The sequence below is a fragment of the Varroa jacobsoni genome, unplaced genomic scaffold, assembly GCF_002532875.2.
Source record: "Varroa jacobsoni isolate VJ856 unplaced genomic scaffold, vjacob_1.0 scaffold_1428, whole genome shotgun sequence".
Lineage (NCBI taxonomy): Eukaryota > Metazoa > Arthropoda > Arachnida > Mesostigmata > Varroidae > Varroa > Varroa jacobsoni.
The window spans coordinates 361,874-384,930 of record NW_019214330.1 but is presented as its reverse complement, the minus strand read 5'-3'; the positions used below and the strand labels follow the sequence as shown (position 1 = coordinate 384,930).

At 40.2% G+C, this 23,057-nt stretch overlaps 1 protein-coding gene and 1 long non-coding RNA gene across 7 annotated transcripts in view; one reads left to right on the top strand and one right to left on the bottom strand.

The window, feature by feature from the left end:
- The window catches only part of LOC111269980 (uncharacterized), a 63,115-nt gene that overhangs the window by 29,545 nt on the left and 10,513 nt on the right, over positions 1–23,057 (bottom strand). The window lies entirely within an intron of this gene.
- LOC111269981 (uncharacterized) lies at positions 19,684–23,014 on the top strand. 2 transcript variants are annotated; one of them, XR_002686045.1, is made up of 4 exons: positions 19,684–20,447; positions 20,587–20,835; positions 21,744–22,100; positions 22,460–23,014. It is a non-coding gene; the product is annotated as an uncharacterized LOC111269981 (long non-coding RNA). The 2 variants fall into 2 exon arrangements; XR_002686046.1 differs by lacking the exon at positions 20,587–20,835.

Sequence of the window (23,057 nt, the reverse complement as noted above, 5' to 3'; positions counted from 1 at the left end):
GCTGTATATTAGGTTTTCGAAAAAAACATGGAGCGTTTTTTCTAGTAATGTGATCCTATAGTCGCATGTCTTTGTTAACATGACTAGCGTCGGCGCTACTCTCATTTGAAAGCTAAGATAGTAATATTTGCGCTTCTACTGCTAGTATGCCTTTGTTAAGATTTAAGATAGAGCGGTTTGAAGACAAGTGAAATTTCCGCGAAGACTCGCCGTATTTTACTATTTTATTGAGATAAAGCCTCAAATAATGCACAGGCCTCTAAAAAAATGTGTGCAGTTCATGACCATGATGCATTATTGGAAGGAATGCCCAAAGACGGTTATGTCGCTTTCGTTCTGGGAATTTCAATGTAAAAGATGTTCCTCGTAGTAGCTGACTAATTCCGAAAAGGCTGCTGAAATGGTCGCAGAAGTTGAGAAAGACTGACACGCGAGTGGCCATACGATCGCCAAGGAACCAAGAATTCATTATTAGATAGTTATATCTGCAAAACCCTACAGAACACAATTAAATCTAGCTATTTCTAAAGCGATTGGTCACAGGTGATAAAAATAGATCACATACAATTAATGAAAAAATAATGCATAGGAAAATACTTAATATAATAATGTAAATAAATGAAAAGTACAAGTAAAAAAAAACAAGCAAAAAATGCCCTCCGCCTTCTGTGGCAAAACTTAAAGTAACTCATAGAAAAATCGTTGTCTTCCACCATGACCATGTTGAACCACAAAAATAATTTATATGAGATATTTTAACGTATCCGTCGTATAATCCGCGCATTTTACACTACCAGACTATCATCTGTTTCGGTCTCTGCAGAACCCCCATAATAATAGTGTCAATTTACTTTCAATAGAGAAATGTCAAAATCGCTTGTCACAATTTTTTCCCCAAAACCATGGAAGTTTTAAAGCAATGGGTTTATGGTACTACCAAAAAAATGGCATCGATCAAAGCGGTGCATATTTAGTTTAATAATATTCTTTTAACTTAAGAAGAATTTGCCTTAATTTCGGTTTAAAAATAGTCGATATTTTTTGATAAATCAATATATATGTATTGGGCTAATGAAGGTGGAAGGGTGTAAAGGAGCGTGTGCGACAACGAAAGGCTTGTCCATCATTTGTCAGTCCTTCTTCGGTCGGAAAAAACAGAACATTTTCGTTTCTCTTATGTGTACATCCGTTTGGTTTTGCTATACACACATAAATGTATGATGACGACGGTGTTATTTAGTACTTCCACAGATTGGGAGCGAACAGCTTGTTTGGAGCTGGATAACCCATACCACATATGCCAATGTAGCAAGCTGACGTAAAGGGCTGGCAGGTTGGCGGGCACCGGGTGCATGTCAAAATCATGAGCATACGCCTGCGCCTGTGAAGGTGGTTGTAGCTGCTGCTGATAATCTCCTCTCTCTATCGACAGGCCATTCATTTACCTTTCTATAGGAATACAGCAGTGGCAGGAAGATTAAGATTAGGGAGAATTTCTGTCAGAATGGCTGGCAGGCCTAACTTTCGCCACTTTCAGACAGTGCAGAAGATACTCACGGTAGCGGACGTCAAAGCAAACAAAATACCAACTGAAGCGAATTAATTAATCATAAAGAAGGGGGAAATTGGACCTGACGCAGACGAGTTAAAATAACTCGAACATGGACTCGTGGACAAATCGACATATTTGTAGTATATAAATGTGTAATACATGATGTGGTGTAGATCTATAGCCAGAGAAACCTGCTGGCTCAGACCGGTGGTAGGCCCCCCGAAAGTCAACCGATAGAGATTATCACGGTATAATAATGTACACGCAACCTTTTCGCAGAAGGAAAAATAAAGCTGGGGGATTAACTTAGAAAGGAAACGCTAGCCAAACGTTTCGAACGGAGTTTCCTCTGAAATGGGGGCAAGTATTGTTTAGGGCAAGTAATAATACAACGACAGTAAGTTCTTGCAAATAGTAATATCATAAATAATAGATCTAATGATTGACAAACTATACCTTGTGGAAAGTGACAGCGAAAAATGCGAATGAACTCGGGACATTGTTCACTATTATAGGAAACGATAGTCGTAGTAATAATTTTAATTTCAATGGGTCATGTCCAAATTGTAACTGCGAGGCAAACACGCGTGTATTAAGTAATTATTCCATAAGAAAACTTTAACTTAGCCAAGTCTGCCATCTAAACGTCAAGTGAGCAAAAGCAGCCGTACGAAACTAATAAATACAATAAGCAGTCAAGCTATGCATTATTGCTAGCCAAGGGAATCTTCACTTCCCATTACTCATTTTTCTTATTAACAGAGTACGTCAATATGATTTGGTCATCTTGCTTAACGCGTAGTAAAAAGAACTGACAACTGAAAATATTCTCATCGACTTTAAGTAGTCGGGAGTAGCCGAATATATGCACACGTCCACCTGAAAATGACACAGTCTAATTTGTATGTACATTTTTTATCGTGTATAGATTTTTTTTATTGATACGCCTTTGGCCAGTGATACATGTTCTATTCCATTAATCGATATATTTTCCTAACTACAAATCATTCTCTAGTGTGGCGGTGTAACTAGGTAGCTGTGCTTAAATTGCGATCGCGTATTAATGTTTACCATCGCATTACTATAAATATGATTGTCTCTGTTATATCATGACAGTCTAAGAACGAATGACAAATCTTGGCAAAACAGCGATGAAAAAATTAAAAAAAACGTACCCAATAAATCCAGAATGTATGCTTTTTTTGCATTTTTTCATTTCAGGAGCAAGGTAGATCAACATTAAGCTACTTTGCTTACTTACAACAGTGTAAAATCCATAATTTGTCTACAACAGTAAACTTTCTATACAGCAGTAACTTGAGCTACTGTGATAACGTACTCGTTGATTCAATTTTCTTCGTGCCCTGAATGGACTTGTGATCATCAATGCCAATGTAGTTAGTTACGTTAAAGGCAGACAGAAACATAGGAAGAATACGATGAACCTATTAATCATGGCAAAACTAGGACCTAAGATTAGCAGCTCGTAGGGAATACGCTAACAAGATCTCCGTAGACTTCATAGAAATGTCTCAAATGAATTAACTTTGATCTACATCGTTTCGTATAGATGAGATCATACAGAATTTTCGTAGCCTCAAGTAGAATGAAGCATGTTAGGGTAAAAATAATAAATAAATTTTCATGCCGGAACATGCAACCGTAATATTCCGGTTCAGATACCGAAAAGCGTAAATGAACCAATGCAATCATATATATACGCCTATATATATAATCCTTAATCGAATCATGATCTGTCAAGCCAATATATATATGTATTAGGTCATCTAAGGAATCTCATATTTTAAAATGACGTTCTTTTCTAGCCGTGGGACATTTCGCTGAACTTTTTTTTTTGTATTTGAGATGCATTTGTACCCCTTAAAATCTGGGATAGTTTACTCAAATACCATCACTTGGTTTTTTGGCAGACGAGTTGTAGCGACTCATGAAAACTAAAAAAACTCCGAATGATTTACGCATATCAGTAGTATCTTAGAACGGCAACTGCAGAGGCAGCTTGCCGTACAAACCTTATATCCGGTTAGAGTTCTACCACTAGAAACGTTGTGAACCGTTAGTGTGAAGGCTCCTGGAAGGAAATTTTGGACGACGGAAGAGTGAGAGCGGTGATAGAAGGTAAGCCATCTTAAAACGCACGGGGATTAGCATTCAGGGTTAGTATAAATAAAAAACACCAGAGCTGTTCACCTCTTTCAAATAAATACGGCAAACAAGTAAGATAAATGGGTGCAACATGATTCTGCAGAGGGTCAACAACAGAGGCCTAAAGACGCTTGCTTCTTTTTGCTCTTACGATAGAACAGTGGCTCATTCTAGGACCGAGTTCTGACTTACGATGAAAAATGAATCCTCTGCTATAATCGCAGAAGGTTATATCAGTGGGTGGACATAACTGAACCGGCGGAACGTTACTATCAATGAATCATGCAGCTGCAAAAGCTTATGATGTTTGTTTTGTGGTCTAATACAGGTGTTATTATAGCTTTTTGAGGTTTGTTTTATCGATTACGGCTACAACTTACTGTCAGGATGTAGTGGAGACGATGGAAAAACTCCGTAGCTAAAATTAGTGAACAAAGATAAATTACTTCCGTTGCACGACAACGTTCAAGCTCATAACGGCAAGAAACGCAGGAGCTACAGTTGAAGAATCTCGCTCACCAGACATTGCTCCTACAGATTATTGATAATTAGTTTTTATAAAATCTTGATAACTTCACAAAAGTAAAATTACTTAAATCCTAACACGGTTGCCTTTTGCCAGTTCATACACGTTCGCACTTCAGGCTTTTACAGCAGCAAAATAAATAAGTTACTATTCAAACAGTCGAAAATCATAGATAACAATGGCCTGCAAAGAAAAGGAATTTAAAGTTTGCTATGTAACGCTTGATACTGAATGATCTACTGTATCACGTTTACCTTTTTCTATGGTAATTATCATAAGAAATGACACCAAATTCTTCTGAAAAAGATCAATAAAAAATTGACGCAATATACTGCGAGTTGCAGCTCAAAAATGTGCTTATACAGGCCATTTGCTGATGAAGTCAATTGTCACTATTCATTTAAAAACGTCTAATTATACATATATAGATGACGTCTACGTTCCTCATGTTCCTCGGGGTTCAGCAGGACAGAATTCTAAAGACGCCGAAACAAACGATAGTCCGGTAATGCAGGGTCTGGCCTAAACTGCTGATAAATTAAAATTCCCAGTCGAAGTTCCCTCCGCTTTTGCCGAATAGTACCCAAGACCTATGTGATCTAGTATTGTCATGAGGGATAGATATGGCCCCTTTGTGTGTTAGTTTTGGTCATTTTCCTTAATGACCTGTTGTAATCAAGGAAACCGTTGACGGTAGACGTCTCAATCGATTCGGCAGACGACAGCATATGTGCCTTTTTATCGTAACCTCATTGCAAAATACAGTAAATATTTGCGGAAATTTGAAAACTCATCTTCTTTTGAGTTTGTACGATGAATATATTATAACGATGCTATTTGTCATAGGGAGCCAGATGCCGCTGTAACAGACATTTAGTGACGAGCCTAGAATATTGCCCGAAAATGCCCCAAAAGCTCGACCTATTAGCTTTGTCTAGTTAGATTTTATAATGCGCACACACTTGGAACTCTGAACGGGTATCGCCTAAGGAACCCGCTACATAAATCCATGATACCTAGTGGCCAAAGCGAAAAATTAAAAAATACAATTATTCAAATGCTTGTTGAGCTTCACTGTCAAGTAAATCGATTCACTAACACTGTGCAAGTAAGTATCCTTAAGTGAAACTCGATCATTTATCTAAACGCACATCGTGTCTATATATATATATATTGTCTAGACTGCTCTCAGGATAAATCGACAAATACTTTTATGGACATGGGCCAAAACATCCTGAACGTTTTTACTAAACAATTCTACGTGTGCTTCGTGTTTCTTTGAGGAAGACAGGTCTAGAGAAATGTCTATTATAGTACTATGTGCGTGTTATCTATAAGAGGCTTCAGATGTGATAACCTCGATACTTTTTAGTTATAGTTTGTACGTCTACTTACCTTGATTTTTAATTCGTTCGTATTGAAGTTTTGAAAGTTCGCCCGCGATCGATTAGAATCTATCTTATCAGATTTCTAAATAGTGAACCGTCCATATTCGCGTGGAACGTAAGCTTGCATGCGGCTATTGCATACGCTGTGACTATCCAAACGGCGTTCGCTATTATGGTTCGTTCGAACTGATGTCAAAAAGCCTTCGAGATGACTAAAACTTGATAGCTGGCTTCTTTGGTAATCGCGAAGCTCACACGCTCTAAACTAGTCTCGAACCATTAGTAAACTTGTTCGGCACATCAAATACCAAGTTACTGCTGATGACGAAGAAAAATCACCGAACGTTTATATGTACCGTTCAATTTTCCAATGTGACGAAGGGGCAGCGGCAATCAATATAGTTTCTATTGATATCGTTTACCTTTTAGACGATTAAATATTGATCCAATTAACTACCAAAAGGAAATAAGCAGCTATCTGGAACCACCAGTCGACGCAGCCGAAGCAGTGCGATTGCCCTGTATGCAGAAGCAATTGCTTCGAATCCCCACCTCATCTCCGCCCGCATTGCGAACCGAACGCTATATTAGTAACGGCAAAAGCAACTAGGAGTTATACTTGTTTAAGGCGTTCAGAGCCAAGGTCTTTGGCTTAGTATGCGTTAATATGCAACGATCGTTGCTAAACAAATTCTTCTTATCTGTAACATCAAAACTGATTGTAGATTCATTAATTAGGTCTATGGCATGGGTCTTTTTGGAGTCCACCGATTGTCAGAGGAAGATTAATTCAGTTTAAATGTCCCCCTCCCCTCCCAGCACAATATACTTATATAGTGTTTTTTTATTGTGTACGCAAAGTACATTGTGAACAATTTCTGAAGAGGTAATAACGAGTTTACCACTAAAAACGGGCTGACACCGTCAGGAAAAATACCTGTATTTTTTAAAGATGACACAAACTCTGTCCCCACGCCTTTACGAAAAATCATTCCCACACACGTATGTATACATAAAATGTTTCAGCCTTAAATCCCTCAGAAGATAAAATTTCTACGAAATCTAAGCAAAAATGGCGAAAAGGGACATGCCGACAGAGTTGACAGCGACTGCCCTCTCATAGCACAACTACAGCGGCATCCCTTTAAGAAAACTGTAGAACGAAAATACAAATTTCGACTGTCTATTGCTCACAGTCCATGCCACCTCCTCTATTATTATTAGCATAAAACCCACAACTCGCCATTTCTAGAAGAGACAGTTATTTTTCTGCTATTTTTTTAAACCCCCACTAGCGGTCATTACAACACTTAGCGCACATCTTGATAATAGAGTTAAATATCCAGTAGAGAAAGAGGCCGGCCGGGGCTGACTTTTCTACTCGTGCTCTTCTATCGTTTTGTGCACTCCGTTAAATCCTTGACCCTTCCCAAGGTTTGCCAGAATCTGCAGCTATTCCACAGTCTATGCCCTCCTCTTGCACCACATCATTTTGCACGTTTATCCGTTCCAACCAGACCGAGCCAGCCGGCACCTAGCGACCGCTACTATGCGAGACGTCTGCTACGGTCACTATCGGTTCTGTTGGAGCTCTACTAAATTCTCAACCGCCCTGTCGATATAGCATCGATGACTGTTTCTCGCTCTTTCTTTCGGAGAATGTATTTAGCTTTACCAAATCAAAGTCAAATTTTTTTCTCAAAATAGCAGAAGCGCAATTCTTTTTACTGAAATCTGCCTTCATCTATGTCATGTTTCTACTCTTTTCTCTAGCCGAGCCAATGCGTCGATCGGCCGTAATATCGCACCATGACCCTCCTCTATTTGCTGCTTCCCGTGTTCGTCGGCGCCGTCTGCAGCAGTGCTGGCAAGTTGTGGCCACCATTGCCGCTATGACGAGCGCCAGCAGCGCTGTTTCAACTTGGAGCGTAAGCTGGGCTTAGCCTTCACTCAAAATTGTCCTTTATTACCGCCGTTGCCACTAGGTAGACGCTACTTACCGCCTACTAGTCCCTAGGTTCTTAAATCCTTCCTTAAATCCTCTCGCTTTCTATTTTGTCGCCCGTGCATGCTTGTTCCCGCGCTATGCCCTCGCCACTTTCTGTAAACAACAACGGCGACGATGACGACAAAAAGAACGAAGTAATTTTGCTTTGCTGTTCAATGCCGTGCTGTACCGTACTATCGGCAAAAGCTGACGGTTTCATTTTAAGGCTCCGTCACGCGACGCATACGACATCGGTCTTGCAATCACTTTGGAAGCTCCGGCTGGACCGAAGCCGTCAGCAAAGCCTCAGTTACAGTACGGAAAACCAAATATCAGCATTGGTCATTGTCATTATGTCGGCAGCCCGTGTAAGTCTGGTAGAGTTCCGGCTGTGTTTATTGTTGCAACTCGTCAGCAACGAGGAAGTCGATAGGCAAAAATAAAGCTGAATTGCAGTGAAAGTAGAAGAACAAAAGACCTTGCCGCAGAAACCTTTCCACTGAATATCGTGGTTCTGCTTTGCTAGAATAGATTGAATGGGCAACTGGTCGGTAGTATGTACTCCCGAATAGCCGGATATCTGAGAAACAGAACGTACCAATGAACGCCAGGAACGTGAGTTCCAAAATAGGGGTACGGATGCGACCAGAGCATAGGGACGCCTACGCACCGAAACACCACAAGCCATTTTTCTGAAGCCAGACGTCGGCAGTAGTAGGTAGTATACTTCTATTTCTTGACGGAAGTCCTGAGGTTTATTAGAGTTTCTATGAGTGTTGATTGGCTGAGAAGGTTAAAAAAACTGCGAAACTACTTGGCCTAGGCCATCTACTCTGCTCGAAAAGTCGGCACGCAACGACTGTTATGCCAACATATTTTTTGCAAACACTCTTCGGTTATTTTTGCCTACATATTAAAATCTACAGCTTAGCTTAACAACTGAGGCTGAGGCTGACAGCGCTCTTACTCAGCCAGAGCATAGGAAGGTGGACCGAACGAAAGGCATCCATTCAAGGTCCATAAGGCTATGGTCCAAGGTTATCATTGAAAAAGTGGTAATGGTAATAGCAAAGGAGGAAGGACGCGCCGAGCGACCTTGGAGCTCCCAGCGTCGGTGGAGCGAGGCGAGGCAGAAACGGGGGAGGGTCAAGGTTAGGCTTCTAATAGGTGCCAGATGTGCAATTACCAAGCTACGGCACTGGCGGCCGTTAAGAGTTACTCCTAGAAGGCTAGTACCATGACAACGCGATTTTCCAGCAGTCCTAAAGATGTTTTCTGGGAACGCGATAGAGAGAATAACGAAGTTTTACGACGAATCGGTGAGGATAATGAGCTGTCGAATAGAAGATGACCGAAGACGGGGATCCAGAAAGTGGAAAGGACGTAGATTAGGAAAAAAAGAAGCAAAGAGGGAAAACAAGCGTTTGTTTCTGCCATACGCCGGCGGTCAGATTGAGCTGGAGTTGGGCTAATTTAGCTGCGCGCACAATCTGGTCCACCCACTTTCTGCGAAGGACAAAGCTCTTGTTGTTGCGGGGTCCGTCCCTTCTAAGCAACGAACTAATGCTTCCTCTGTTAGCTTTTGGCTCTTAGGCCAAAGAACTAGCGCGGATCACTTAAGAGAACGACGAACTTATTAAAGAATGGGAGCGTCGAATAAAAGCATGTATCCATTTAGTCCGTTGAAAGGGGGGCAGACCGGCCGTTTATGAGTCTGCTCGTCCGCCGAGTCTGATCTTTGAACCAATCTGATCTGCTGACGTAAACGGCTTTCAGGCGACGGCTTTAAACAACAGTCACATTGGTGCACCTGTTGATACGTAGTGTCGCTAATATTAGGGGGATTAACCCACAGCTTATTCCATGACAACTTGTATCGCAAGCCGAATGAAAAAAGTATTTTGCTAATTCCTCTTCATAACAATGAGGCGGTTCTGTAAAATGTTATAAAAGTCAGCAGAACAGATACAATTCATTGCGATGGCTTCTGTTGCGAAGAAGTGACAATAATGAATATTAATTGTTTGATACAGAATAGCGATTGATCAGTTAACAGAAACTCTACTCGGAGCTTCTTCATTGCGTATATCTGTTTCCCTTTAAAGTGAGTAACTTGAAGTTTGATTTTAACTTGAGCTGAACAAAAAGTAAATGTAACAATTTTTTCCTATTGACAGCTTTGTTGTCTTGCTCATACTTAGCATTTCTTCTGTTACGGCTAAGTAGTCTATAATACTTCATGCACTCCATTAAGGCTGCGTGAAACGAAAGATAAAAGTCTATTTCCGTACCGTTCTGTTACGCTTCGACCGAATGGCGGCCCATTGATAAGTGTTTCTAAAGGAACAAGCCGTCAGCTGATTTCGTTGCGCATAGATGTATTCTGCAAGAAAACACCATTGCGCTATAACCACAATCAGCGTCGAGACTTCGCTGCCGTTCCAGTCGCCAACCCCAACCCCCTCGTAACACCTTCAATATCGTTAGTGTCTATTTGTTCATGACGTTCTAAATCTACAAATGTGTTTTTATTGAATAGTTCTAAAAAAGGGGTTCATATTGTAGCTTGCGGCCATACCAAGCGTCCGCATTAAGATTACATGTCGTTTTGGGCATGCGGCAGCCAAAGTAAGCACATGAAATTGCCTCACTATATCAACAGATGTCAATAATTATTTTTCACCGACGTCCGTCATAAAATGCTTACACTATCTGCGTTTTTACTTTCGATGTACGGAAATAAAACTTTAAAATTCATTTGCAATTTGCCTGCCAGAGCTCACCGTACTCCCGCTCTTTGATTTCTGTATTTGATGCATGCGTGGACACGAAATTCGCGGCAAATATGATCAGACCTCTCAGATTATTTGCCCTTACCTTCAGTGATAGATTATATCAAACGGTATATAATATAACAGTGGACCAGCAACAAAGAAAAAAAATTAAAAAGTAATAAAGCACTGGTCATAACTTACTTAACAGGCTACTATTGCACAGTTTACAATTTAAATATACCTTTTGTCTATGAACAGAATTATTGTCGGATTAAGCATGCTACAACCAGCCTAATGGTTGTTTCCGTTCACGAGATTCTACGCATTTGTCTTAGCATTAGTCACAGTACACATCTTATATATATATATAGTCAATCCCATATGCCCCAATCGTCAGGTGTGTCAGTATAAAAACCAGCTTTGGTCACATTTCATTTTGGATGCGCTCGCTTGTCTCAAAGCTTTTCATTTTCAAGTATTTGTCAGATCCTGGGAGAAGAAGAAGTCGGAAGAAGCCCTGATCTGGTTAATATGGTGCTTGAGCTGACACAGACATCGAGTTGTATTGCTACGCGTGGGCCGAAGAAATGTGAAGGTAAAGAATACGTACTCGCAGAGTTCAAGCCTATTATGGCGAACAGCACTACAGACTCTCTTTAGAATTTCTTCATTGTACTCAGAAACCGCGCGGTATTAATTAATCATAGGCAAATGTCAGATAGTTGAGCCAGACGGCGAGAAATAGTTTTTAAGAGTCGATTTTTGGACCCGACAATTTCCGTTGAATTCAAATTGTGCTTCTTCACCGCAGTCCTTGCCATCAGTTTTCTCGCCAATAAATAATCTGTCAAAGTGGTTTAACGTGACTTGTGTGAAATGTTGAACTTTTCTGTTAGTTTCCTGTATTCTTTCTCTTTTTTATGTTATTGCCTGTACTAAGCGTGACAGACTCACTTCAAGGCTCTTTCGTACCTCACGAATTGATAGCAGACAGGCGCACAAATGCGGCCCCACAAGCATAATTACGAGGTGAGCTCAAGCCAACAAGAGCTGAGCATTTTTTTTGCTCAGCGACATATATAGCATCAGCGTTCTGCTTAATAATTATACAATCATATTTAGTTCATACCAATACACCGTTTCATCAATCAACGATGCTGTCGTTTCTAATGGACGCTTAAATCGCCTTGTCACTTTGCGGATATATAAAGATAAAACGATTCTAAATGGCATATTATCCTAGCTGATGGTCACTATAGTAACATATTCGATATGTTGCTGTCGTTGATGGTGGTTACCTACGAAATCCCACCCACCTTTGGAAAAAACAGAAGGATTAAGCAACAGAAACCAGTGTCAAACACAAAAAACATCGCGCTATGGGCTCTTTGATGGAGCAATGTTTTCTATGAAAACATGACATCAAAGTTATTTCTAGCATTCGTTTATCAACGAAACAGTCGCTTACAACTTAAACACGCATTAACTCGTGTGCGACGCGCGCTAGTGTCAGGGACATAATCAAATAACCACGTTTCTACCTATTTCAAAGGTGATGACCGGTGATCATTTAGGCGCTCACAAAGTGGGCCATAAAGGACCGATTTGATGGGTGGTTCTGGTAGTATGACACGACGGAACGACAGATGATGACCATTAGAATTTGATGTTACTGAACTGACAATGAATAACACAATGATTTGCTTTACTAGAGCGTTTTGAGTTTATACTGTATCTATCGATGGGAGAATAATGTTGGTTGTCCCAGAACTGTTGAATGTGCGAACCGAGTTCACTCTAAAATATTGCATTTTATTATGGATAAATAGAAAAAATTTTTTAACAAGGAAATCTTATCTATCAGGACTGTTAGTGCCCCACAGGAAACCCACTGTAAGATACAAAACGAGTTTATGAAGACCATTTAAAAAAGTAGTAACTGTACTTACTTATCTTAGATATTTGAATAGCTGCTCAATTGAGATCGAGCACTAAATTGTTGTTAAGCACTATTTTTAAAGCAATACGATTATAGAGAAAAAAAACAATGAAAAACGCGGATGTTGCGATTCGCTATTCTATGCAGGTTGATTCCTGAAGCCGAAACTTTCTTAAATCGTGTTTACATGCGCAGCGTATGATGAGCGCCAACCTGAAAATTAGGCGGAGCCACGCATCTACATACGCCTTCGCCCTAGTGGGCCAAACACTACATGGTCAGGCCAGTTTGCCAAGAACTTCATGCACTAGCGGAGGCCTCTAGGTTATATGCTGTCCAGGGGCGCGGACCCCTAGTCGACACTAATTTCTAAATTTAGAGAGCTCCGGACTCGGCAGTACGATGACTGATCGTACACATCCGGTATAGCAGACACTTAAACCTATAGTTAACACTTGAAGTATATTAGAGACCCTGACAAATGATATACGCATACAATAGTAACAGTTACCGCTGACTCTAAACGGGGTCCGCCTACCACGAGCAAAGAGGGCCATTTAGGCAGAACTGTAACTTCGCGCTACCATGTTTAGAAATGAAGAAACTGGAAGAGGGAGGGACAAGCCGCTAAAGCAGACGATCTCATAAATCATTGCAGTAAATTGATGTGGTATGACCTGACGTTCTTGCAAGCAGAGATGAAAAAAAATTGTAGTGATAGCAACATAGTGAAGATGCATTTGGAGTTTATTGAATTTACTCTCGCGATATTTCCCGCAAGAATAATAGGAATTAATAATAAAAATACCATGACGACTATCATATGCACAGCACTGTAAATACAGTAGTGTATGTACGACTTTTGACAGCTTAATAAAGGCGCATTTGATTGAATAAAGATTGTGGTCTATGTCTTTTTAATTATTTTAGTTTTTTTCTCCTTGTTTTTCTTATGGGTAAAACCCTTCGGACAGCTCTCTTTCTTTCTCAATCATGTTTTTTTATGGGCGTTGCTTCGGCAGCGTTCAAAGCCAAAAGGCATCCTTCCATATAACTCCCATGAGATTCCTAAATACGTACGAGCCATCAAGTAGGCTTGAGCTCATTCTGCTGAAGAAAAAACGTACCGAAATAGGTGTGTATATGTGTATGACCTTGACGGTATCGGGAAACTAAAATAGCATACGAATCGACAGATTTTGCTCCTCAACCCTCAGCCACCTCTACTTTTTTGGCTGTCTCGGCATTGCTATTATTCAAGGCGTTTCCATGACAATCATGAGAATGACGATTGTCAAACGTACAACGAGTCCAGTTGCCGTTGCTGGCGCCGCTGAAGGGCAACGTATCGTCAACATCTTAAGCTACCTTTGTTAGGCGGGTGGCCGGCCTCGCAAACAACCACTACCCCAACAACGGTGGCTGTAGTAAACGTTCCGTCCGTACAAAATAACCCAAAGCTAATAGGTTGCACATCAAATCTGTCCACCTTTGCCCCCACCAAACTTCTTTCTAAATGCTTTCAGTTAATACGAACGCTGTTTTAAACCGGCTATGCAGAATTGGCAATAGTTATAGGAAGCTCATGAAATAAAGGTGACTATATCCTGTTTGTTCATCTCATCAACTTATCAACTTCGCATGCTGTGAACTTCAATAAACGGTAACGAGAGGATGCGAAGTAATCAACTTTGTCAGACGCAAAACGGTGCTATATTAAGCAGCTCGAACAGCATCGAATGTTACAGATGCTTGCGAAGACATCGAAGATGAAATGGGACAAAAATCAAGCTCGAGCTAAAATCATACCACTAATAGAAATATATGTATCACATATGCAATGGGATGGATCTGCAACGTTACTGTTTTATAAAAACACCAGGATAATGGCAACAAAACGATAATAATAACCATTTCGGAGCATGATGGTCCTCTCCTGCAGCCTCAATTGTCATTATGAAAAATCACCATAGGCACAACAACGAAGACAACAAGCGTGCCCTAGTAACGGAAGGTAACACCGCAAAAATAATAGCTTTACTAAAACTAGCGGGAAAGTGAGGTTATCCGTGCAAACGATCGGCGATAAACGTGAAATTTTGTGGCCAGGCTATACAGCCAAGGAAGTTTTAATTGCAAATTGGTTAGGCCAGAGCAGTGAAATGGAATGTCTACCGCACGAAAAGCAAGCGATCATATACCACTCGAAGTCGCCAAATTCCACTCAGGGGAGTCGCTGAATACATAATTATGTACTGCGTCGATGACGGTATTGCTATGATCAGAATTCAATAAAAAGCAGACCGCATATCGAAGTTAGTTGGGAACCGGCGGCGACCTCATGCTCTTGCGTGAGAAACATTGAACCATGCTGAAACACGAGAAACTGTTGAGTCAATCCGATTTTCATGTTGGACATTGCGGGAACGATCGATGTACGAATACTTCGGGGAACAGAGCTGTACATCCACTAAAGTGACTGACAGTTGTTGTGACGGGAGTTTCGTTCATGGACAAGTGAATATTAGGATCAATGAAACGTTCCAGGTGGCCTCTGATTGACAGGTCCAATTCTTCAGGTTCCACCAGAAATATTATACATCTGTGTGGCAAGATATAGTTAAGAAATATGTATCAGAATTGTTTCTAATTACTCGAAAAAACATTATATTTCTGTGCGAGTCCTGCAATCTTTTCTTCGTCGAGTCCATTGATTGTCTTTGTTCGATTTTTAATAACATAGTATATATTTGAAATGTGGCGCTTTTGGATAAGGATAGTAACAAATGAATGAAAAAGGCGATATGAATAGAAAATAGAATAAGCGGCTATCTGCAATGGTCTATGGCTGCATTTTAGCTTGTAGAAACGGCCAAAAGATTATTTGACATAAATGATATATTAAATGGTTCCCTTTACTAAGAATTAGAAAATCACGCTTTATTTATTTGCAGATTATTTTGCGAACAGTAACGTAATTATAGGTATAATACCCATATAATGATCATGACCCTGCATGGGTTAAGGGTTAAAAGTATAGGGCAGGTTCTAGTCCAATAGGCCAATGCTTTGCTCTCGTACTTAACTTTTGACGTGATAATACAATCCGAAAACGATATTCTCAAAAAAGTGCTCCAGTGCGGTTAGTCGAAGTCAGATTAGCGGTTAGATTAGCGTCAGATCTATAGCTGTCCTTCACGGTTCTCATTCGCTTCGTGTCAGAGGGGTTTCAGATAAATTGTTACTTCATTTTACTTTGGACAATATCTGTATATTATGGAAACGTATCCACATAATCTAATTTCCAATGTAACTTTACTATATAATACGATCTTAATCTTCACTTAAAGGGATTTTTTGGAGCAGCGTTCCATCAAGCGCACTACCGATGACGAGCTATTGACTGACGCGTTTCGAACATCACCGAAGCCACTGTGACCCCCTTAGTTGTTTCAGGTGCCTATAATCAGAAGTATCGCTCGTCAAAATAAATTCATAGCATTAGAATAGCCATGCTAAGGAGTCGACTGCTTTATAATTGTAGGCAAAGTGAACCCACAACAGACAAAAGTATCAGCTGGCTGGAAAAAAGCATACAATACACTTCTTTCTAAACATACTCTTATATAATGAGAAGCTTTTAAATGGATTCTGCATACATATATATATGTCTGTAAAAACGAGGTCTACTATATGGCTATATAGATGGAAGCTCCGGATCTGCCATAATCGCAAGAGAGATACACTACATGGGAAAGCTTATCTGAATGGGGTACGTTACCATTATCAGAAGTATGTACTAGCGGATATACTATAAACAAATACAATGGTAGCACAGTAGTTATGGAGGTAGTAGAAACGGTTGTATTAGACTGACAGAGGTCCGGTCATTCACGAGACTCTGTTGGTGACAATGATGTCATTTGTATACCCAATAGAATATAAAGACGCAGTATATTATAGCATCTACTTATTAGAGAAGACAGCATTGGTTTAAGCTGGCGGTTGTCTTTTCGTTAACCATAGACAGTAAAGCAGTCTATGAGGACGACCTATCCGCAACCTTATCTTGGTGGAATCGAAGGCAAGTTCCATGCTTGGATTACACCACTAACAAAAGCAATAGCAACAACAACGTTAGACTCGTTGTGCCATAATGTATGCAATATCTTTGTTAAGAACTTCCCGTAACTTGCTGTTTTTACACCTGAGTCAGGCAATTTCTCTATCCGCTGAAATAACGGATAAGATTTTTAACGAGAAAAAATCTGACCACTGTCAAAAAAATATCCATTATGAGTGAGGATGACACATTCATAACAAAAGAAAATTGCTGAAACGCAATAACCGAGCATATTTATTTTATCCTTGTAGGCAAACATTTTGCGATCACGGTGGTGTACGCGAAAGGCCGGCCAGTGCCGCCTATCCCTCGTGAGCAATGGACAAGACGACCGCGCAATAAAGCTACCAATAATACTTACATTTTACGCTGTTTATTTTAGCCTTTCTAATGAGGAGTTACGTAGCTGGGAAACGAAAAATCTGCCAGGCAATTTTCACTAAGCACAATGCGCGGGGTACGGAGACGACAGTGACAAATCATTACCTCAAATACAAACTGGCGGCGAGCATAGTCGGCATGATGTATGGTTTTTCGGCCGATTGGTTGTGCGCCGAAAAGTCAATGTTTACAATGAGTTGCGTTCCAAGAGACACCCCTACAACGGCCACAAAGACCAAATTTATCAATATTAACCTACAATAGTCACCAAACGTATATCTATTACCACCGAAACACAAATCGGCGACCGACCGTTCTTCCGCCTGTTCTATAGGCGACGACAGACGAAAACCCCCGCTTATCAGGTGGCACCAAATAAAGCAGAGCTGGTCCACTGCAGAGACCCCAAGCGCAGGTCATCTGCGATAATTAACTGCAGCATACTCAAAAGCAAATCAACACGGCCGTAGCGCCGCAGATCCAACAGTAAAGAAAGTAGCGTCATGATTCAGTGAAGCGATACATCTCAAACAGGCGTTAACATCGGCAAAAAGGGGATTGTATTTTTGTCAGCGAGCTTAGAAATCCTTTCCCGTATTCGTATTGATAGCTATATTGAAGATGCCCGAAACGGGTGCTGTTCGTAAGTACTATTTCTAACTTTAAATTCTCTACTGCTGTGACAGACATAAGCAGAAGCTTCTATGTAGTAACACAAACTGGACCGACAAATAGTTAGATGAGATTAAAGTTAATTGATTTATAGTCCAGCCGATCTCAACTGCCGTCATCGACCACGTCGTCATGAAACACGTGAACGAATGGATGATCAATACGGGCATATACGTACAAGAGAAGATGCGTGGATTTGTATTTTTGTGTATAGCATTTCTAATCATGGAATGTATTGTAAATGCTAGTTGTGTACGGATAAGTCCGACGGAAACATATGGAGACGAGAGAAAAGTTGTACGGTATGATCTAGCGAGCTAAGGTAACGGACAATAGACTAAATATGATTGCATTTTACTCCAGTCCGGTACGCATACTAGACAAGAAAAGCCAATCGAATGCCCTTTAGCCAATAAAAGCCCCAATCCCGCGCCAATGTATAACGACTGTTATATTGATATGTCTATTTGCGGCACCCAACATTTAACGGAGTAATTTTGTAACCGATTCGAAAGTGAGATACGATAGCTTTTATCCGTTCTGTTTCAAATGGATATGATTCTGATATAAACAAATTATGACACCGGATGCAGGTCTACTAACTGCGATGTTTTACTTTATGACCATAATATCACTAGTTCTGCTATCTTAAACTGTGGCAATTCATCTTATCGTGACAACTCCTTTATTATGTATAATATTGATATAATATAAAAACAAGCTCTTGATCAAGCAATTTCCGCTGTGTATCGAAGCCCGCAGTTCGTAATCACTGAACCGGAGCACGGAGATCCACTGTTCAATCGCAAAAACACTTCCAGTAGTAGAAACAACAATGACTTTCACACACTTTTAATAGTTCATATAAACACGGGCATCATTGAACACACACAGCAATAGGGTTTCCGCAAAAAAAGCATATACAGTTCAAATTACCCTAATTTCTGTTAATGCAAATAATATACATTGATTACAAAGGAATGTTTAATTTTTTCGTCTGCTACAGATTCTCAAATGTATTATAGTTCTACTTAGAACACCGTTAAAATAGCGGGTCAACTGCGGCTGCTAATTCATCGAGTGTCATTGGTTTTCTGGGGCTACTCTTTACCTTTAAGGTCAAATTTGAGTAATAGCCAGCATATTCTATGGCGCCTTTTCGACTGTCGCATCTGGTTGGAAGCTTTCCATCAGGATATGCTCTCACAGTACGATTACAGTACGCAGATACTAAAATTCACCATATTTGTCGAAGTCCCTTCAAGCGTATGGCAATCCATATCTCTTTAGCAAATTCGAACAACTGATACTTGTCATTGTACTGTCATAACTGAATAGTTTTATTAAATTACATCGCACACATTTCTTTGCAACAATCTACATAGATTTTTGTTGACATAGTCGATTTCTCGTGTACATTGGCAGAGCCCAATTCCACGCTATCCGTACACGACGACGAAATTTCGGACTCATGCATACGTTTCCCGTAGTCTCTCGCAAGTGTGTCGCTCGGCCCTTCTAAATTTAACCGAATGAAATGTGAATGGCGATCGGCTTGCATGGTGCAGTTATGGTAAAACAGGTGGTAGTCACAAGAAACAGCCATCGACGACGCTTCACAAGACGAACCACGCTGTTTTTACAATCGTTTTTCCCCTAACACAGACAAAAACACACAACCGATGATCACAGCATGAATTGCGCTGTTCTTATCAACAAACAACTGTACGCGACTGTGGATCAATAATACTCCATTAAAAAGTAGCTGTCGCAGCGACAAAAAAAACACATTTTTTGCGTTAAAATTGCGGTAAAGTCTGTAGGAAGTATGTGTTACTGATATGTGCATGCTGCTAATGTATCTGCATCACACTTTGGATTTTAGCCAAGGGGGCTGAAAAGAGATAGACATTTTACCTATTATAATCAGTCAAATGTGATTATAATTGTATCACGTACGAGACGATGACAGTGTGCGTACGAATGCAAAATAATGTTGCACACGACTTCTACACTTGTACCGAACGGGCTAATAATCGACCAATAGAGAGAGCAACAATAAAACAAGCACACGAAAACAGCCGCAGGCCATGATGTGTTCATACCAACCAGCTCGGTAATTCGCTCATCGTCGTCCATAATCCGCTTGATCCGTGGCCTAAAACATACCTAAAACAACATCAACAACAACAACACCAGTATAAGCAGCAGTAATAACAACAACAATAGCAGTAAGGACAAAAGTAGCCAGCAGAAATTAAAACCATTGCGAACAGCTGTCCAAGATTAACACGAGTCAAAGATAACACACAAGCACAAATCAGTAGATGTTGCCACAGTTACTACACATTCTGGTCCTACCGCCTCTATCAAGACCATTAGGCCAAGGTGATAATCGCTAGCTGGAGCTAGCTAACGAACGGTGTGCCTATGCATTGCCATGTACTTAGACGAAAGTACGACGAAGACACGCAGAGAGCTTCCGACCGTTTTAAGCAAGCAATTAAACGACACTCCCATATGAAACAAGACAGATGGTTGCAAAATCAAAACAACAATCGTTGGAATTGATTATTTGTGTAGAATCTTAGATGACTCATGATGACTTGTGTGAACATTATTCAATTGACGCATATTCAGTTACCGTTCACTCGGTACGATGCAGTTAAGTAATATTTTACATGACAGCACGGAATAGGCGTCGAGAAAAACCCAACAAATTTCGAACGCCCATTCAGCTTACCGCCCTCGGGCATCTAAAAATCTAAGCCCATCACAGAGAAAGTGGCCAACCAAACTATCATCAACGAAATCATTTGTCAGAAGGCACATGTTGAACATCGTGGTGACATTGACAGGTATCGAACGGCTACAGCGGTCGCTGTTTGCGCACTGGTCCGGTAACATTTCTACGAATGGCGTGCGATACTAAAAGCAAGGTACGTAAATTTTTCGGAGTAGGAATGAGTTTTTGCCAGGCACAGTAAAGTTCTACTTTCTCTATTCGCCTGCTTGCTCTCTTCTAACGATAACTACCCTTGTGTTTATTGCTGCTTCTGCTGATCCCCTGGCCGATAGTCTGTAGCTACGATATGGCCGTAAAATGTCGAAAGTGTGAAGTCGATTGAAGTGATCGATTCGGCAGATTCGCTGTATCCGAGATTCTCTGCTTGTTCTACATAATTATTGAAAATCGTAACTTCATAGCAGATAGTAAATTGAAAATGCATGAGGAGTACGAACAGTATGTTTTTGCGAAAGTTTTACATCCGGAACTTGAAGCTGTTAGACATTACATCAGACGACTGGTTCCAGCACAAAACAAAGGTGTGTTCGCGATTGGTATATAAGCAAACATCTCAAAACAGTTTCATTGCTAATTGTGTGTTCGTTGTAATGTGGGAACAACTGACGTACCTTAGATGTATTCTATACATCTAAGGTACGTCAGTTGTTCAGTACATACGAAACACAATAGCATATGATGATACGAAATGCTGCGATGTCTTCATCAATTAAATCTCATGTTTTTTCTTTTTTTTTAGTTACTCATCTGATTTCAAGTATTTGTCTTATTCTGAAATAAAAATACGTGCAAAATTGGCGAGAAGATAAACTAACACATGGCGTACCGAGCGAAAAGTCGCATACTATGCTATCTGGGGCCTGAGAGGCCACAGGTTGTTTCTCGTTTTGGCGTATTTTGCCGAGAGTCACTTTAGCAGGCCGAACATCTGTCTGATAAGCGATAGAAAGAAAAATTGACTATTGAGGCCGTCTTCTACGGTTAACGACTAGGAAAGGTCGTTTTTGTCTAATTGTGAGCCGAAATAAACCATTTGCGCGTATTGATCGGCGGAATTAAGTAACAATTATGACGTTAATAATCAGAACGTAGATATTTGAATTCTACGGCAAGAGCTTAACAGAAGGTCTTTATAATCTAAACATGACAAGGTCATCTTTGTAATTGATGCCTGAGCAGTTAACATTTAATTAGTAGATTATTCTGCGCGTCATTAACAGGATACTGGCACCCTGTTAAATAACATGTATGCTATTAGATCGGCAGATCGAGCGATCTGATCTATAGAGCGATACGCAGATGCACCGCGTGTTAGCGCAAAGGCAAAGCTTCAACGGTTTCAATAACGGTACAGAAAAAGCAGTGGTCGATGATCATCAGTCATTAAGACTTTCTGTCACTGCACGTTGTTTATTGTGTTCTTCTATAGCAATCCGACAGCATATCAGCCTGATCTGTAAATTACATAGAAAAGCTAGCAGTACGTTTGTACCATAGGGACGTGCTATTGGCTTTTTGGGAACAACCATACGGAATGGCCGAACCAGCCGTGCGAACCAGCTGCGGCAATCACCTAGAGTGTACACAGGATAAAATTATGGGCATCAGACGGCGTCGACTGAAACCGGCATACGTAACGTGCGAATACGCGTTCAGATTTATATATATTGCAATGACGTGACAGCAACGTGTGGTTCCTGATAGTTTTGCGTACCTACGCGCTCCGCAGCAGATTGATAGCTCACAAAGTGCCAACATTTAATTCGATAATGAACAGGAATAACTAGTAAGTTTTTTTCATTTAGGGTATTTTTACATGAATACATTCGGATAATAATAAGCGATGTAACGACCTGATTACTCTGCCACAAAATTTCTACTAATTTCACCACGATTAGTGAGATCATGTGTCGAGGTGACGTCCTGTTTATTAATGTTATATATATATATACTTTTATCTTACATACCACGCAGAAGCACGCTCACTTTTTTTAATACTTAACATTTGTGTCAATAATATTTTTTATAGCACTTATTTTTAATGTTTGCTAAAAAATTAACATAGGTATCGATTGTATTAGCGATGTTGCAACGTGGCAAAGCGCTCCAACAAACTGAGTCTCAGCCTTCGCTTATTCGTTTCAGGACACCAACAAAACAGGAGACCAAAAAGTCTCGTCCGTGAACCGAACGACATTCATATGACGAAAAAACTGCACGTGCAAAGTCAAGGAACTTACGCTCCACCGAATTAAACACGTTCTCAGGCAACAAATCTGCACAAATCAACCCACCTCATCAATACATACGGCGGACCAATCGCCAACTCACCACCATCTACGTTACGTGAAGAGATCCTGGTATACGTATATAATGCTTCATACCGGGTGGAGTCACTCAAGAGGAATAAGAAAAGATGTCGATATAGGAATGAAGAGTTACAGAATGCTTTTGTCATTTATAAAACGAAGCTCCAATTGTGACTTGCCAAAATCAACAAAGGGAATAAGTTCAAGCTTATTTAAAACAGAACAAGATTTCGAAACATTTCACTTGATTTGCACAAGAGAAGCAAGCTCATTCTAAATAGTGTAATTATCAGGTTGTGGCAAGTGCTATATCATATATATATGTATATAAAAGAGTGGCTTCTCTCTTTCAGAGAATGAAATGCATGTAAAATTTTAAGGAATTAAATGATAGAATATAGACAAAAAATAAATGAGTTTCCCATAATTGGAAG